General features: G+C 36.8%; 1 protein-coding gene across 2 annotated transcripts in view; it reads right to left on the reverse strand.

Moving 5' to 3' along the window:
• Window positions 1–19,875, reverse strand: part of TFPI (tissue factor pathway inhibitor) — a 53,767-nt gene extending 33,892 nt beyond the window's left edge. For both annotated transcript variants that reach the window (XM_072752128.1, XM_026013578.2), the window contains exon 1: window positions 19,645–19,875. The gene's annotated coding sequence lies outside the window, so the exon portion shown is untranslated. The remainder of the gene's footprint in view (window positions 1–19,644) is intronic.
• Window positions 19,876–20,153: the final 278 nt, after the last annotated feature.

Genomic DNA, 20,153 nt, shown 5'->3' on the forward strand with positions numbered 1-20,153 from the left:
CTGATTTAAAAACATATAGGTTTCTCAACTGTAGGACTTTTATAGGATCTTTATTATGGTAACATGCAACTGTATCTTCTATGGGAGAATATAGTTAATGTATTTCCAAACTTATATGACAAAGGGCTATTTGCCCACAAAACATTTTTGGAAAATACCTTGGCAAATAATGTGACATTTAAGGAGAAGTCAGTAGATTTTTCTGAACCAGAAAAATGTTAGAAAGTGTGATGTGATCTGTGCTTCAATAAAATCCAGCATGCATGGAAAGATGTTGGGAGGGCAAAATTTAAGTGGGATTGACCGCTCGAATGATGCAGAGGATCAGATTGAAATTATGAACAGGGACTATCCGTGGAACTACAGAGAGACAGCAGGTCTGAGACACTTTTTGAATTAAGTATTGATAAAATTGAGTAATTGATTAAATACAAGATATGAAGGACAGAGAATTCAAGTATATCCTGAGAGAATTGTTGTGCTAGCCATACAAATAGGGAAATTAATGTTACTGTTTTATTGATTGGGGTGCACATTAGTGATGAATTTAATCTGGACAGATTGTATTTGAGGTCATGTTTTCTAAGCGGACCCATAGAAAAGCAGTTACAGATGTGAGGTAGGAGCTGGGAAATGTTTTGTTGTATCATCAGCATCATGAAGCAGGGCCATTTCGCCAAGGGAAGGGGCGCCCAGAAGTCATTTCCTGCTGCCTCTTCCCTTTATTTCCTCTCCATCTTTCTTGTAATTACTTGGCTTTGTGGATACTGCCTACTAATCCCTTGGTTTCAATGAAACTACTAATTATTGAACAAAAGGTTTAGTACTTTGAACTTACTACTTCTTGTCATGGGAATACTCTTCTATAAAATACTGGAACAGCAGTGTCCTTCTATTAGTTAGGACCCTTTGCAGATATCCTTTCCTTGGATCCTTGGAGCACCATATTTAAAAAGTAACCACCACCAGTTCCTCATCATTCTCTATCTCAGTAAACCGTTTTTTTTTTTTTTTAAGATTCTCTGCCTCTTTATTACTGAATTACAGAAATTCTTTGTCGATTAATGGATATAAATTCTTTGCCAAACATATACATTATTTTATCTCGGTTTATGGCTTATTTTTTTCATTTTCATCTACGTGTCTTGATGAGCACAAATTTTTACTTTAAGTAAATTTGATTTTTCAAAACAATTCTGTAGTTCAGTAGCTACTCATATATCTTCAGAATTGTACAAACATTGCCCCAGTTTTAGAATATTTTCATTATCCTATAAGGAAACTCCTTACCCTTTAGCCATTACCTCCTTGCTTCCCAATTTCTCCATTCTACACCCCTAGGTGACCATTAATCTAATTTCTGTCTCTAAATATCACGTAATTCTAGATATTTCATATGAAATAATCCACTATATGGCTTTTTGTATCTGGCTTCTTTCATTTGGCATAATGTTTTCAAGGTTCATCCGTGCTATAGCATATATCAGGATGTCATTTATTTTTCTTGCTGAAAATATTCCATTGTGTAGAGCTACATGATTCATCCACTTATCAGTTAATGGGCATTTGTGCTTCTTCCACTTTTGGGGTATTATGAATCATGTTATGAACATTTGTGCACAAGTTTTTGAGCAGCCATATGTTTTCATTTCTCTTGGGCATATAACTAAGAGTGGAATTATTGGATCACATGGCAATTCCGCTTAATCTTTTAAGGAGCTGCAAGATTGTTTTTCAGAGCAGCTGCACCATATCCCATTCCTACTAGTAATGTTTTGCTTTGTTTTCAGAACAGCACTTATCACCACTTACATATTTATTTGTGTACATGTTCACTGTCTCCATCACTAAAGCATTTTCCATTCTTAACATAGACACTTTATATAACATTCACGATTCTATGTTCAGTACCCAAAATGATGACTAAGTAGTACTTGATGAATAAATGAATTAATTAGGATATACTTTGTGAGCTAAAATTAGGTTACGGTATGAATCTTCGGATACAGCCATGCAGTTTTATTTATTTCTTCCAATATCGTCAAAAAATAAAGAGATTAGGAACAGTTGTGATGGAGTCCATCACATGGTCATCCATCCATATTTCTTTTTCAAGCTGTGGGGTTTTTTTTTTATGTTGCTTATTTCATCTTTCTGGTAGTATGAAATAATTCAATTAAAAATTTTGTTTAAAGGGAAACTTTTAAAAGAAAAGGTAAATAGAGTAGACTTTATGTTTATTAAATTTTGCTTAAGTGGTATTTTCCAAATCAAAAGAGGAGCAAGAGCAATTGCTAAAATCCAATGCATTGAGATGGCAGTTGCCAAAAGGTATACTTAGAAAAGAGGTAATTAGGTGAAAGAGAAATGTATTATCTGTTATTTCACTATTTATTTATTTATGATATTAATATTCTTGAGAGAGTATGTGAAAGGAAGGGAAGTGGTATGTATGAATCTAGGAAGAGAGGAGCCAAAAATGGAAAGGAAAAGGGAAGAACCTTGAGATTTTTTTTTTACTTATTAAGCATATAAGCTTATCTATGTACTTCACATCAACAATAATCCTCTTAAAAATCTTATCCTATATGAAATATTATACCCATATTAAGAAAACTGAGGGACGTCTGGGTGGCTCGGTGGTTGAGCGTCTGCCTTCAGCCCAGGGCATGATCCAGGAGTCCTGGGATCGAGTCCCACATCGGGCTCCCTGCATGGAGCCTGCTTCTCCCTCTGCCTGTGACTCTGCCTCTCTCTCTCTCTGTCTCTCTCTGTCTCTCTCTGTGTGTCTCTCATGAATAAATAAATAAAATCTTAAAAAAATAAAATAAAATTGAGGCTCAGAAAAAGAATATAACTTTCCCAAATAGAATGAGCCAGAGCTAAGGTTGCACTCACATCTCTGTAACTCCAGAGCCCGTGGTCATATCACCATACGAGGCTGCCTTCCCGAGAACTGGCCAATCGGTCCTCAGCAATGTCTACAAAGTCCCCAGCCTCTAGCTGCCTACAAGGTTACTCTGGTTTGCTTGGCAAGTATATCACCACAGTAGAAATAGCTTTGTTCCTTATGGAAACCAAGAACCACCAAATGCATCCAAGTAATGTTCCATTGCTGTAATCCTAAGTAATTATCTCTCCTTTTTCCTTTCCTCCTTTTTTTTCTTTCTCTTCTGTTTTTCCTTCCTTCCTTTCTTCCTTGTCCCCTCCCCACACTGTCCCCATTCCCTCCCTTCTTTTCTCTTTTTTAGGTTTGTTTAGTGGTTAACAGAAGGAGTCTGGAGTGAGACTGTGTTATGGGCTCAGTTGTGTCCCCCTACAAATTCCTATGTTGAAATCTTAACCCCCGGTACTCCAGATTGTGCTGTATTTGGTGATAAGGGCTTTAAAGAGAATTGCTGGGCTACAAGTTATAAGGTGAATAGTAAAGGTCTTAAGATAAAGGGAATAGTTTTCTAAGGATCACAGTCAGTTGGAGCTAGAAATATGTTGGCAATTTGGCTTTGGTGACAGGAAGAGCACTCAAGGGAGTGGCGGTGGATATCGATGTGGACGGGAACTTATGACCAGATTCAAAGGGCAAAAAGCCCACGGAGAGTGGAAGACACCAATAGTAGGCTGGAATTACAGCATTAAATTTCTAGTACATCGTTTTGGGGAAGACATAAAACGGCTCAGACGGTCACTGATCTATCATTAATAACACCTGTTATTTTACCATCTTTAAGTGAATCTGGAAAAATTACATATTGTGTTTACTTATATATCATCAGCATTGTGCTTCCTAGTTGAAATTTGAGCTTCCTAGTTAAAATTTTCTTTTTCACAGATTGTTGAACTTTTTTTTTTTAAGTCATACTATTAATTTCTGAGATCAATGCATACTTTGCCATGTCTAAAAGAAAGAAATTTCATTTTGGCTGCTTCTTTGTGGTGCACCAATGAAAGAACAGGAGAGACAAAACCCAACAACCAGAAAAGAGGGGAAAAATAGCTTAAAGAATAATTCCAATTTTCTGCTCAGCAGTGGCTAATGTTGTTATCCTCTTGGTGTTTATTACTGCCATCCACTCAATTTGGCTGATCCCTGGGGGAGCTACGCATCTGCCCACTAAAACCTGGAGTCTGTTTTTATCTTTAACCTATGTGCTTGCTTCCTTGGCTGCTTCTCATCTTGGCTGAGTTTGCTGCACAATAACACCAAGGATAATGAATGAAGAAGGAAAAAATTAGAATAAAACTTATAGTAGGAGAGGGGAAAGATAAAAACCCTCCAGGGATTCTAATAGTGTTCTTTTTTCTCTTTATGTTTTGAAGTTCATTTTTTTTATAAGTAGTATTTTCAATGGAAAATTTCCAAATATTCATAATGACTAGAGACCAGAAATGGATTTTTCTTAAAAACTCTCCTTAATCGGTTTCCAACTCTTGCTACTGATTGCAGAATTTCTGAACTTGCATAATCTTGGTGAGAAGTTTGAGAGCCGGACTTTCTTCAGGAAAAGAGTATTTTTTGAATAAATACATTGTGAGAATGCAAATGTGTGAGCAGTTTCCCAAGAGAGGTCTCAGGCACTTTTGCCACATACCAAATTCTAACAAGTCCATACAGAGCCTTCTTTATCTCTTTTTTACCTTCCCCTTAAGGCCCACATTCTTGGGACACTGAGTCATCATTATAAGCATTATTTTGGCATCAGGATTATTTATCTATGAAATAAGATTGAGATTAAGATAAAATGTCATGAGGCTCTGACTATATGGAATACATACCACATTTATTTTAAGAAACGATATTAAAAGTACAGAGATACATCATTATAAAACGTCACTTTTTGTAAATGTTTTAACATTTTTTGGTTTCTTCTTTTTAGGATTTTTTAAAGTATATTTGTGTGAGAGAGAGTGGAAGAGAGAGAGCATGCACGGAGGGAGAGGGAGAAGCAGACTCCCCACTGAGCCTAATGCGGGGCTCCAACACCAGGTCCTGATGACCTGAGGTGAAGGCACTTGCTTAACTGACTGAGCCACCCAGGGGCCCCAAAATGGTTTCTTATCTATTAGATTACTGTATCTTGACAATAATGCTGTACAGCCAATAGGTATATTGAATTTGTGTTAGAGATACTGATCTATTTTCCAACATCATATGGCTAAGATGTCTAGTAAGCAACAGAGGCAAGACTTGGTCCTGGACTTCCCCACAGCTTCCTTAAAATAAGCAAGACTTATGGTATAGAGACTAAATCCACTTCAGGAAAATATAATTCAATATATTTTAATTACTTAACATCTGTCTGTATTTATTTGTCTTTGAAATATTACCTTATTGTGAATTCAAGACCATAAGTAGACTGTATCACCAAAGGAACTACAGGATAAAAGTCGATTTCTCTGGTTTGTTAATCCTACAAGTACAATTCATTAACCCAAATAAGTTTTTACTGTGGTCATTATTATAATTATTATAATTTTTGATTTAGTGAGTTGCCTAAATGCCTTCTGTTCCTGGTTTAAAGTCTATACTTCATTAGCGGTTATATTTATTATTGTATAAATATTTCTACATCACTCTATCCAAATATATGGGAAGTTGGTTTTTGACCCAAGCCTTAGCTAATCACATTTGAGAGGGGCATAGATCAAAGCCTTAAAAAACCCGGGGTGGGTGGGGGGTTGTCGCTTACACTTGAGAAAAAGACACAGAAGTTCACTCAGCAAAGACTGAATGAATAGATTAGAACAAGTCTACACAAAGGAACATCTAGAAAAGGTGCCTTTTTTCTCCAAATTTTAGTGGAAATAGAAGCCATATCTACAAACATTAAAAAAATTTTTTTGATTAAAGAACAAAGTTGAAGGAGCACATGGATGGCTCAGTCAGTTGAGCATTTGTCTCTTGGTTTTGGCTCAAGTCGTGATCCCATGCTGGGCTCTGTTGCTCAAGGAGGAATCTACTTGTCCCTCTCCCTCTGTTCCCCTACATCTCCGGTCTCTCTCTCTCTCTCTCTTAAATAAATAAATAAAAACTTAAAAAGAGAGGTGTGTGTGATATATAATACTATTAGAAGGGGAGGTGGGGAGAAGTGTCCTGATTTGTGAGGAAATTAAAAAATAAATTCAAGATAATTTGATAATTTAAATGACATGGAAGGTGAGAAAGAGAGAAGAATCAAGGACAGCTACAGTTCCCGATTTAGCAAAGGGATCAACAGAGAGTTCCAGGCAATGAGTTGAGAAGCCTAAGGCAAGGAGCTTGTTACCTTAGGAGGGTGATGAATTCAATGTGAGGTGGTTTGAAGTATTTGTAAGACTTTCATTGGAGCCATAACATAAGAAGCTCAACATGTAGATGTGGAGCTCAGAGCAGACATCTCTACTAGAGTAAGAAATATGAGAATCCAACTAGAAATGATAATTACATGTGTAAAGTGGATGAAATTGATTTGACAAGTACTTGCATAGCGTTTGCTAGGGAACAGGCATTCTTTTAAGTGTTTTTACAAACTTAAGGTTATGTAACCTGTGACTGTGTGAGGTGAGTGTGAAGATTAGAAAGGAACACCCCAGAACTAAAGTCCCAAGAATGAGGATGAGGAAAAGAGATCTGAGAAGACAACTAAGAAATAGCCCAGGGAAGCGGGAGGAAACGTAAAACTGCAGTGGCACGAACGATAAGGGAAGTGGGCACTCCGAGAAATTGTTGCAAGTTGACAACGTCTAAAGCACAGAGCGTTCAAAGTAAAACAGGAGCTTAAAAAAAAAAAAAAAAAAAAAGAGCATGGGGTTTAGTGACATTGTCCACATCCTGCAAAATTACAAAGGATTTGGCCCAGTGGTGTGGGCAGCAGCGGGGGAGCTACCGAAGGAAGTGGAACAGAAGCTGTGACAACAGCGAGTGAGGCTATCATTGTATAGGTGCACCCTGAAATATAAGAGAGCATTTTAGGGGAAATTTTTGTGGAGGGAATAGTTTTATATGTTACTGCCATTAAAGAGAGGGAGACAAAAGCTGAAACAAACAAAAAATAAAATGAATAGAGGAGTGGTTGGGTGGCTCAGTGGGTTGAGCACCCGACTCTTGATTTCAGCTCAGGCCCTGATCTCACAGCCCTGGGGTTAAGCCTCTACTCAGGCTCCCTGCTCCTCGGGGAGTCTGCTTGGGATTCTCTCTCTCCCTCTCCCTCTACCGCCCCCCCACATGCATTCTCTGTCTTTCTAAAATAAATAAATAAATAGATTTTTTTTAAAAAACTAAAATGAATAGATGATCCTCTAAAATGAATAGAGGATCCCAGGCAACAGGTGAAGAGGGTCTAACTTTGCCCTGAAGAAAAGAATATATTTCATAAAACAAGAGATTTTCTTACTTTAGGCAGTAGGGAAATACGATACATTTTCAGGTATAGTCATATGCATGTGTGTTTTGCGAGGGAGGTGTTGAAGAGAAAAATAGAAAGTAGATTTTCCTGCTGTGATTCAATTCTCTACGTGAATAAGAGGTTGAGATTGTTCAAAATTTTGAGAAGTAGTGGACTTTTAAAAATGTGAGGGTTTGATATTTTCTCTAGATGAAATGAAGGGAGATACTAAAAATATTCTTATTAATTTATGGGCTCCTGGGATTCGAAATTATAAATTCATAATAATTTGTGCCTTCAAAAATCAGTGCTCCTTCTCTCCAGATATAAAAATTGAACTTCTGAAGGATCCAGAGTTGGATTTTAACAATTGGACAGACATAAAAGACAAAGAGAGCAAGACTATGAGGAGTGTTGGCAAGAGCAAGAGGAAATATATAAGTAACATTATTTAATAATCAATTTTTCCTGCATGTGTACATTCTTTGTTCAAAATTATAGATGATATCTTAAGCTAGCAATATCACACACTTGTAAATTTAAATATATGAAAATGGCTAAATGCAAACCCATGTTTATTTTATCATAAAAATGTTTTGCTTTTAATATAGATATGCAACCTTATGACAACTATTGGGGCAGCACATCCATCCACCGAATGTAATATTACACAAAGTTAAATTGTTAATGAGTAAAAGATAAAGTAGGGAATAATCATGGAAATATGAATTTTAAAACCTGAATACAAAAATATATGCCTTTTTAAAGATAATCTAAGGAAAATTGATGTCCATGCAGAAAAGTATGTTTTTATAAGGGAATATACATTAGACCAGTGCAGTTATTTTGAATTTTGAACTTTTTAATAAGATTTATTTATTTTAGAGACAGAGAGAGAGAGAGAGAGAACTCTCATGAGCAGGGGGAGGGTCAGTGGGAGAGGGAGTAAAGCAGACAGAGCCCTACTCGGGGCTGGATCTCACGACCCCCAGAATCATGACCTGAGTTGAAGAGTGGGATGCTCAACCAACTGAGCCACCCAGGTCCCCCTCTATTCATTTTATTTTTTATTTCAGCTGTATTTTTTAACTTATTAAACTGTTGTTTCAGTTATCTTGTTTATTGAACCACCATTCTTTACCACTTTTTGTTGATATTAGTGAGCTGAATATGTTCATAAATCCAGTTCTCAGAGAAAGGTAGATAGCCTATGTCTGCTCCAGAAGCAAATTTATAAATAATAAACTCTTCATTGATCCACATTAATCGGGGATTCCACTTCTCTCACAGTGAATGGTTTAATTGTTTCTCTATGATAAATCTGTGGCCAATGATATGAGCACAGTGTGCTATTTTCCAGGGCTGAGAATGGGGTACTTTTGAAAAAGGTCCTTGCTCTAAATGGAGCCACATGGGCAAGGCCACATGACGACTCTGCTCACTTGTCTTTATGCAATGCCTGAGGCTGAAGCAACCATCTGTGAAAGTGAGATTCTCGGGGATAACACCTACTTGCTAGGGGTTCCTGGGGGGCTCAGGGGTTGAGCGTCTGCCTTCAGCTCAGGTCACGATCCCGGGGTCCTGGGATGGAGCCCCACATCAGGCTCCCTGCTCACTGTCCACCCCCAGCCCCAGCGTGTGCCCTCTTTCTCTCTCTCTCTTTCTCAAATAAATAAAATCTTAAAAAAAAAAAACCTCTACCTGCTATAAATAATGGAAATAAAATGACAGATTTGCTAACCAGTCTTGAAGCATATCACCTCTGTGCTCTGTATAATAAGACAATATAATGAGGTAAGTAGCCTCATGATTTAAGCTGGTGGTGCTGTGACTTTGTCTCAGCAGCAGACACATAACCTAACCGGCAATCATTCTGCTGTTTTTACTCTCACAAACTGGTTATTAATCAATTTGTTTCAACTGTTTTTGATTGGAAAGTGCTTGGAGGAGGGGAAAATAATATCAGTACTACCAAGCCCAGGTCAGAATCCTCTTTTTTTTTTTTCTTTTTTTATCATTACAGCTGTGTTGACATTAAAATAATGCCTGATCTTTTGGCTATAATAGAGTCAAATTTTAAAAGTTTTTTAAAAAACTATTTTAGTGTGTTTTATTTATTTTTTTAAAGTAATCTCTCCACCCAATATGGGACTTGAACTCACCACTGTGAGATGGAGAATTGCATGGTCTCCTCAGTCTCCTGACTAAACCAACCAGGCATCTCTAAAAGAGCCGAATATTTAGATTGTTCTAGAAGTATACAGAGAGTAAAGATAAAATATGGAAAATAAGCAAAACATTCTGATTTGGTAAGTAAATTAATACTAGAAACACAGAGTGGTTCAAAAATAAAACAAAATCAGAACAACAAAAGAAACCTCTTGAAATAATTGCAAACTGTTGACTCTACCTATGTTTACTTAAAGATTGGCCAATCCACTAGGAAAATGCCTCTTGGGTCTGGCTCTTATTACAGGAAGTCATGTTTCTGGAGAATTGTGTAATGTGAAATTCCCTGATGTTCATTCATCAGTCAAATCGTGACACGTATCTGTATTTTAGATTGTGACAATCTCACTGATAGAAAGTTTTGTTATTCTTTCTTTCCGACAACAAGCAGTTGTCGGATGTGATTTTATAAAGTTTCTTCTAAGAGCGATACATTAAAAGCTGTTCACTGTGGAGGCCTAACTTCTTGTCATTTATAATGTAAGAAGAAGAAAAAAAAAAGTAAAGGAAAATCCCGTAGAAAGGAAGTGGTGACACCAGGGAGAAAGAGTGAATATCTCCATGTTATAAACAAATAGCATACATGTGTAAACTATTTATTTTTTAAAAAATCAACAAAAACAGAAGTGGAGAGCATGGTGATACAATTATATACACTTAGAGATGAAAGAAACCATAGGGATAAGCATTTTTTAATGAGAACACAGAATCCCAGAAACAGATTTTTCCCCCCAAAGTCTAACATTTGCAAATTGGCAGAACTTCAATTCAAACATGGGAATTGTGACCATTCAAGGAAAAGGCAACTGCACTTCCTATTCTCTCAAGAAAAATCCACTATTCTTGGAAACACCTTCCTCTTTTTTTTCCCCTAAAGTGAATTTCAGATTTTTTATCATCTCTTAAAACTAAATTTCGTCAAATTGTAACTAGGGGATTTTTATTCTGTTTTGAGCCTAAGTCCTATAAGCAAAACAAGTCAAGAGGAATTTCATCAATTAAAACAATTTAAAGAAATAATTTGTATGTATATTTTTAAAAAGGAAAAACAATCTAAACAATAATAAGAAATATTAATTCTTATTTCTAGTTAAGAGAGAACAGAGACCTGTGAAGTAGAGAAGGAAAATTGAGAAGTGATGGGAGGGAAGGAGAGAATAAAGAGATAATTGTAAGTCATGAATAGGGAAAATGTAAATATGTAAAAATATTTCTAAAATTCTTTAAGTCTGAAGTGAATGTGATACAGATCTGTTAGTACTAAAACTACAATGGACAAAGGGAAGCCAAGTAGAAATGCATAATAAAAGAAATAATGCCAAAGATCAAAGATTCTTCATGACATATTTAGCCATAATAACTAAAAGTTTTTTAGAAAAATATGTGTGGAATTATTTTCTCTAGGTTTTACAGTTAAATCTGTAAGACTTCTTTTTTTTTTTTTTTTCAAAAAAGAGGTGGCATTCATTTTTTTTGAGCTCACTTTTCCTCATTATAGTGACTCTGATTCCTATACCAACCCAGTTTAGTTAAAAGCAAAACTTGTCATAGCATACTGCCCCCATTTTTATTCTTTAAGGGGGAAAAAACAAATAAAAGTTGGTATTCTATATCTAAGCCAAAATGGAGGTTTCTGAGAATTCAATTCTGTTCATCTACTAATTCTAATAGCTCCAAATAAAAGTAGATGGAAAAAATACAAATGAATACAGTAAATTTAGGTGTGAGGAGAAAGAAAAGAACTAAATATATTAAATGTGGCTTTCTTTTTTGAAATTACTTAAATTCAATTAATTAACATATAATGCATTATTGAGTTCAGAGGCAGAGGTCAGTGATGCATCCGCCTTATATAACACTCAGTGCTCATCACATCACGTGCCCTCCTTAACATCCATCCCCCAGTTACCCCATCCTCCCACTCCCTCAGCAACGCTCCATTTGTTTCCTATGATTAAGTCCTATGATTTGTCTTCCTCTCTGATTTTATCTTGTCTTATTTTTTTCCTCTTTTCCTCTATGATCCTGTTTTGTTTTTTAAATTCCACATATGAGTGAGATCATACTATAATTGTCTTTCTCTGACTGACTTATTTTGCTTTGCATAATACCTTTTAGTTTCATCCATGTCATTGCAAATGGCAAGATTTCTTTTTTTTTTCTTTTTTTTTTTTTTTTGATTGCTGAAAAGGAACAGAGAGCCCCAGCAGATCTGAGTCATGAACCTCCAGGAACCCTTAGCACGTTGGTCTACAGCTACTTCCATTTAAGACTGTAAATAAAATGCCAGACCCATAAAAGAATGAGAACTATGAGCCCAAAGAATGAAAGGCAATGGTGTCACTTCCTTTTTCATTCAGAGCATCCAACAAATAGTTTTATTTTTCTCTTGGTTCCTTACAATAAATGCTCATTATTTTACATTTTTATAAAGATGAGTTAGTTTGTCCAAATTGTCATCTTTTTCTCCTATCCAAATTTAATCTAATACATACTCATATAATTAGGAATTGGATAACATCTTCTCGTAAAATGCCCTACTTAATTCCTTTGATTTTAATTTTCTGAGGATGGAGAACAGAGTTTTGATTTTTTGGTAAGCTACTTTAAATCTTAATAATTAAGTTAACTTATACATTATTAAAATGTATGACATTGCATACTTTTTGTATCATGCAAAGGATCTAATGTATAAAAAGCAAATAGGTAATGTTCAGCTTTGAAGATATTAAAAACTGAATCTGCTTATTCAATTGTAATGAAAGAACTGAAAGTGATCTTAAAATGACTTATTCTCTTCTTTGGCTTCTCAAAAACATCTTTTCTCAAAGATTTTATTTTTCATGGATAACTTTATGGCTTACCTCACACCAAAGACTTTATAAAGAGGGGGCACCTGGCTGTCTCCGTTGGTAGTACATGCCAATCTTGATATCAGGGTTTTGAGTTTGACCCCATGTTGGGTGTAGAGATTGATTAAAATTTTTTTAAAAAATTAAATATTTTATTTACTTGAGAGAGAGAGCAAGCGAGAGAGAACATGAGTAAAGAGGAGGGGCAGAGGGAGCGGGAGAAGAAGACCCCTACCCCTGCTGAGCAGGGAGTTGGACTGGGGATAGATCCCAGGACCCCAGGATCATAGCCTGAGCTGAAGGTAGATGCTTAAGCCTCTGAGCCACCCAGGCACTCCTAAAAATCTTAAAAAAAAATCTTTATAAAGATAACTTCCTTATCTTGCCTTCTCCAGACATATTACTACTTGATACTCTTTTTGATCCTAACTCTATATACTGTTTTCTTTAAATATTTAAACATGTCTCTGATATATCCTTAACGGTGATATGGACGCTCCTGAGAGATCTGAGGGAAACAACAGACACTTTTCTAAAATGCGGATACACATATGCACAGATATTTTTTTTCATACACATTTCTGAAGACCTCATGGATGCCCACTCATTTATGTGTTTTTAAGTGAGGCATCCTATTACAAGGATAGATGGCCACTTCTATCTCTCTGGCTTCTGAATATGAAGATAATAATATGGAAGTAAGTGGCAGTAAGTGGCAGTAGGAAAAGTAAAGTTGGTATGACAATGTAATGGCAAACAATGGTGTCTCAAGAACCTTTACTTTTTTAGGGACTTTATTTAAATGATGAATGCAAATCTAAAATGGCTTTAAAGGAGCTGACCACATACAGGAAAAAAAAAAAAATCTCTCCTGCCATGTGAATTGAGGCTAATCTAAAATTCTCCTTAATTAAACATCTTTCCTCAGTTGATATTCATCGGGATTTTCTTAAGAGAAAAAACACACAACATACAAAAAGAAGTTAATCCTGGGAAGTTTGGAATCAGATGGAATAAAATTATTAGCACCAAAAGAAGAACCTAGGCATTTCTAGGATAAATTGTTTATCTCACAATTTTTTGATAAACCACATTAACATTAGGATGTAGATGTAAAATGATTTCTCATTGTGTACCTGTTTCCTTTCCTCATACACTGAACAACTATGCTAAATGTGATTAAAACCACAGAACTCAACTAAGATGTGTAGAAACTTGAATAATGTGCACAGTCTCGTACATGATTATAAAATCAAATTCTAATACTAAATATAAATTTTGTCTACAATATTTATCATTTGGGATTATGTTTGCTTCAACTGATATAAATAATTGAGCGGTGAGGTAAACATCCCAATTAATATACATGTAACTGCAGTCCTGGAAAGAGAGGAGTGTGCCTACCAAGGAAAATGGCATCAGATGGAAATATGGATCTATACAAAGTGAAGATGCCACAGCACGTAACTACATGGTCAAATATAAAAGATTTTTTTTAACATTTAAATCTGTTTGAAAGATAATTAGCTCATCAATTTTGACAAATGTGTCATACCAATATACGACGTTAGTAAAAGGAGTTGGGAGCATATGGCTACTCCTTCTAGCTTCATAAGTTTTCTGTAAGTCTAAAGGTCTTTAATTAAGTTTATTTTAACCAACTGAAACCAGAATAATGACATTGTAGTATGTTACTAATAACGTATATGGAAACAAATTGTGTGACAGCCAGAGCACAAAGGCCAGGGAAGGAAAAGTAGAAAAATACTGTTTGAAGTTTCTTATACTAGAAGAGAAATGGCTTAATATCTCTTGAAAGTAAAACTGGGATAAATCAAAGCTGTATATTCTAAGCCCCAAAACAACCACTAAAATAAAAAGAATGATGGCAAATAAACCAACATAGGAGATAAAACATTATCATACATGATACTAAATTTAAAAGAAGACCCCCAAATAAGTAAAAAAGAAAACAAAAATAGATAGGACCAGTAAAACAATAGCTTAAAGAGGGACTTAAATTCAAACCTATCAATTATCACATCAAATGTAAATGTTCTAATTTAAAGGCAAATATTGTCTGGGGTGCCTGGGTAACTCAGTCAGTTAAACATCCAACTCTTGATTTTGACTCAGTTCAGTCAGTCTCAGGGTCATGAGATTGAGCCCTGCCCTGGGCTCTACACTGGGGGAGTCTACTTCTCTCCCTTTCTCTCCCTCTACCCTTCCCCACACTCCAGTGGATGTACACACACACACACACACTCAAATAAAATCTTTAAAAAATAAAAGGCAAATATTGCCTGATTGAACAAAACATCAAGACCAAATTATATGTTGCCTAAAAGCCCATTTTGTTTTTTTGAATTAAATTCAATTAGCCAACATATAGTACATCATTAGTTTCAGATGTAGAGTCCAATAATTCATCAAGTTGTGAATAATACCCAGTGCCCTCCTTAATGCTCATCAGCCAATTACCATTTTATAAACAAACACACAAGTTAAAAGTGCAAAGACCTTGTTATAGACTGATAAAAGAAGAGAGAAGGTACAAATTACTAATGTCAGGAAGTAGAGGTTTCACATCATTATAGATTCTAGTATAAGGAAATATTATAAACGATTTTATGCCTATAAATTTGACAACTTAGGTAAATAGACCAATTTCTTGAAAGACAGAAACTACCAAGGCTCACTCAAGAAGAAATAGAGAACCTGAATAGTCCTATAATTATTTTTTTTTAATTGAATTTTGTAATTACATACCTTTCCACAAAGAAAATTTCAGTCCCAGATGGTTTCACTGGCAAATTCCACCAAACATTTAAAGAAAAAAAAAATGCTACAAATTTTATATTAACCACTCCAGAAAATTTACCGAAAGGGACGTAACACTTGCCAACTCATTCTGTGAGGCCTGAATTACCCTGGTATCAAAACCAAAGAAGACAATATGACTGAAAAACATTAGCCTCCAGTACAGCAATATTAGGTAAAAATATGTTCCAATTTTCATCAGGAAACAAAACAGGAAGACCTGTTTTGATTTTTAAAAATTCAGGTATCTAACATTATAATATTTGTACTTCGAGTCTATTAATTGAGAAAATGTAAAGGGAATATCATTAGGAATCTAGAATTCTTCAAACTGAAGTCTTATTAATAGTTTTACTATTTTTATTGTAGTGAAGTAGATACACCATGAAATATGCTATTTTAACCATTTTTAAGTGCACAACCCTGTGTCATTAATTATATTCACAATGCTGTACAATCATCACCACTATCAATGTCTGAAATTTCTCATCACCTCAAACAGAAACTCTGTATGCAGTAAGCAATAACTCACCATTCATCCCATCCTCTAGAGGTGGTAACCTCTGATCTACTCTCTGGCTCTGTGACTTTGTCTATTCTGGATATACACATGGAATTATACACTAAATCTTCTACTGTGTCTGGTTTATTTTACTTAGCATAATGTTCTCAGGGTTCATTCATATCGCATGAATCAGAAATGCATTCATTCTGTATTCATGCGTATTTGAAAATAGTTGGTACAAAAAGAGCAAGAGTAGGCATATGACAGTTCGAAATAATCATTTTGATTCATTTTCTGAGATACTTTGAAGTTTCCTAAATGAGCCTTAAAAAACATGATCAAAATTTTACAACAAACACTATTATTCTTAAGACTCAACCAATTACTGAGATTCACTCCATTATTAAGCCTTGTGGAATGAGGTGATGCTTAGAGATGGGTTATTATGGGATTCAAGGATAGGTTAGCATTGATAAGAATCATGAATAGAGAGAGAAACTGAGCCTGGCAGCAGAGTGGTGGTGGTGGTGCTGAAGCTGTGTTACAGCTGAAGGGTGTCCATGGCACATTATGCTTGGTGATAAAAACACTACATTTTATTAGTGCCGTATTGACTGATACTTTCACATTTCTGATGTCAAAATAGCCTAATCAACAACATATAATATGTATTCAATCTAGAGAGAATGCTACCATTACATTTTGATTTGGGAATTCCTTGCAATAAGTCCATGATACCTCAGGAAACTGTGGCCCAGCAGATGAAACTATTGGGATAGAAGTATTGCATCACTGGGACTTCATTATGGACCATAGTGTCCCTTTACTCTTTTGTTTTTAAAATAAATTTCAAATGTGTTTGAAAACACACTTGTTCCAAGTGAGAGAGAACATAGAATTCCAAAGAAGGTGGGATCTCCGGGTGGCTCAGTGGTTTGGCATCTGCCTTCGGCCCAGGGTCTGACCCCAGAGTCCCGGGATTGGGGATCGATTCCCACGTCGGGCTCCCTGCATGGAGCCTGCTTCTCCCTCTCTCTCTCTCTCTCTCTCTCTCTCTGTCTCTGTCTCTCTCTCTGTGTGTGTGTGTCTCTCATGAATAAATAAAAGGAATCTTTAATTAAAAAGAAAAAAAAAGAACGAATCCCAAAGGAGGGCCTGAAGAGAGATGAACAGAGCAGATTAGACATGGGTCCAGTGTTTTTTGTCATCGGTTCTGGAGAAGAGATGTGGAAAAGACTAAATCGCCCTCAACCTTTTGGTAGTTGAATCTTAAGCTCTGATTCTAGGAGATAACTGCCACTTAGAGAAGAAGTGAAAACAAGGAGAGAGGAGTAATGAGAAGACTGGGCTCCTGGAAATGACACATCACACCCAGAAACCAGTCATTGAAGATCCCAGAGACCCAGTAGAGATGGTCTAGCATGAAAGAACTTTTTGAAAGAACTTGCACCCTTTCTTCATTTTGGTGAGATTTGATATTCAGAAACAAGGACTTCAATAGTTACTCTTGAATTCAGATTTCTCCAAAGGACAAAAAAATCAGAAAGAATTATAGTATTGTATATTTCTATAAAAGGTATAAATGTTTTTAAGAAGACAGCTCTGTAAATTAATTTCCCACGTTAAATATTTTAGATGGAAAACAAAAAAGGGAGGGGGCTGGAGATAACCTCAATTGAAATAGGTGAATTACATTATAGTATATTTCCTTAATCACGTCTACATAGCAAAAATAAATTGGCAATACAATTAACTTATTTTAACCAATATCAACATTCAACTTCTCTAAAGTATACTAATAAATATTTTTCAGAATCCTAGTCTAATATTCCCTTCCCTTTTCATCTTGCCTTTCCTGCCCTTTACTTTTTTTTTTTTTTTTTTGCAAGAATGTTTACTTGGCTTGCTTTATTTATTTATTTATTTACTTACTTACTTTTTGCTAAAAGGGTAATGACATGAGGTGAAATCTCATAAATTAAAAGTTTGTACACACTGAATTTAAACCAACCATTTCCAAAGGATAAATAACACATTTACTATTTGGTTAGTTGCTATGTATTCTGGGAATAAGTTAAGCCCTTTGAACTTGGTCTTTTCTTCCCGTAGTTAGCCGTCTTGTCCAATTATTTGAATTTGAATAATATAGATAACAAAGATCAGGAAATTAATTCTGAAGAAAAGAGTAAGTTAATATCACGAAAACTATGAATTAATTCAAAACCAATTTCCCACTTCATAGATTATTTTATTTTTAAATTTGGCAGAAATGTTTTTCATAGAAGGTTCTAGTCAAAATAGTTCTATGACCAACAAGTAAGTGAAGCCCAGAGTTACAATCAGGCCGGCAAGCACAATGAGGGCATACTTCATTTGGACACAAACCACATTTCCCAGAGCAATTTTGATCTAATCCTTGGAGATAAAACAAATTCTTAAAGACATCAGACTACACCTCTAAAAAAACACAAACAAAACAAAATTTGTGCCGCTCAGCAAACCTTATAGAAAGAGGAACCGAATAGTAACGTCATTGGTAATGTCATTAAAGTTCTCCAGCAAGACGCTGTCTACGGTCACTCACCTAAAAACAAATTTGGTTTCCTAGTGCAACTATTCAAATTGTTAGAAGTAAAAAAAAAAAAAAGTTAGAAGTATTATAAAGTTTTACTTCTATAATGTTAATTATCTGTGTTTACATTAATAGTTTTAATCTCTGTTGATCCCTATGAATATTTTATATCATTTTACTGACCTGTAGGCTCTAAATTAAATTGCAGGCTCCAACCCATTTTCGGACATGATTGACTTTTTTGCTTAAAGATTAGATGAGACACAGATAACAATGTTTTGAAATGATCATCTCTAGAATGATGAACGACAAAAAAAAAAAAAAAAATTCTGAAAATGTTTTAGGAAAGGATTTGGTTCGGTTTAAAGACTTTGCAATGCATCAGAATTGCCACCTTTCCCTGCCGGCGTCACTGTGGGGCCCTTGGGCGTCAGCTCTCAGGCCGCTGTAGGTTTCCTGCCGGCTTGTGCCCTTTGTGTTTATCACCCAATTTCCCAAGTCATTTTGTGACTAATTTCCAGAGCGCTGTGACTCAGTGTGGCTCTTGCTTATCTTTTCCTCTTCTCCTCCTACAGGGCGCTGCTCCTGGCTTTCATTTTTTGGTGATACTCAACACCAGTGAGCGTCTCCCTAGTTAAGTGGCCTCGTCCCACTCCCGTTCTGCGCCCGTGGACCTCGGGACTACGCGCTTCTGCTCACTACCAGGAGCGAATTTTAATGTCATTGCACAGCCAGCGTGAAGGCGACAGCACGTCATGTGGGTGCGTGATCTGTGGCTCTAACTAACTTAAAGGAATCCTTGCATGTTCTTATTCAGCATCTTGGAACAGGAGCCTCGGTCCCTGCAGGCTTGCAGCTGTGTCCTTAGAGATCAGGTACCGGAGACATAAAATACCTCCTTTTGATGACAAGGATCCTAATGTCCGTGCTGCATTGTGACTATCAACAATTAAAAGCAATAACCAGAAGGTTCTCTAGACATGCCGGCCAGGGTCTTTATCACACGCCCTTATGTGTTAATAAACGGTATTTGAAAAGGAAAGCAAGTCCTCAGGAAATTCCAACAAAACAGACACAATTAGCCAAGAACTGCTGAAAAGCATAAGAAAGGCCGCCCCGGGCCACCCTCTGACAACGGGGTCAGGGCACGTGTATTTGCCTAAGACAGTGCTGAGCACCTCGTTTGCATAGAAATAGAGGTTCCCTGTGTTTAGCCCCCGGCCAGGTCGGGCCTCCCCCAGCCGGGCCCCCAGCGCCCTCCTCCCTGGAAGAAGCAGGCCCGAGGGCAGGCTGCCACCTACTCACCAGCAGAGCCTCGCAGAAAGTTCCTGGAAAGGCTGCTTTCCCGGCGGCTTGGGGATACTGTTCCTTGGCAGGCAGGCGCGGGAGGGGGATTATCTCCTCTGCGTCTTCCCCTGGGCGGCTCCAGGATCTGATCCCGGGGCTGCTGGCCTGCAGCCAGAGGCTCCTGCGTGGAGGCCGGAGGCCGGCCTTCCTGCCGAGGCCACCCTGGCCGCCTGCAGGCCGCGCCAGGCCCTCTGCGAGGCTCTGCTCCCCTGGGCCCGACAAGGGCAACAGCCCCGGACCACCCTGGAACAGCTCTTAGCTCTTGCCTGCATTTCCTGGGGTTCCTGCTGCAATCAGTCCAAGACACAGGAACACCCCCACCCCCAGTCAGGGATTTCCTAAGCAGCCCCTATTTATCACCGCATTGTTCCTCAGCAAAATGCACGTTCCCCCCCAGTTTGTCCTTCAAATTATTCTCTCCACGTTATCTCTACAGCAATGAAAAAACCTGAGGCCCGCTGCACCCT

This window comes from Vulpes vulpes, chromosome 3, assembly GCF_048418805.1.
Source record: "Vulpes vulpes isolate BD-2025 chromosome 3, VulVul3, whole genome shotgun sequence".
Classification (NCBI taxonomy): domain Eukaryota; kingdom Metazoa; phylum Chordata; class Mammalia; order Carnivora; family Canidae; genus Vulpes; species Vulpes vulpes.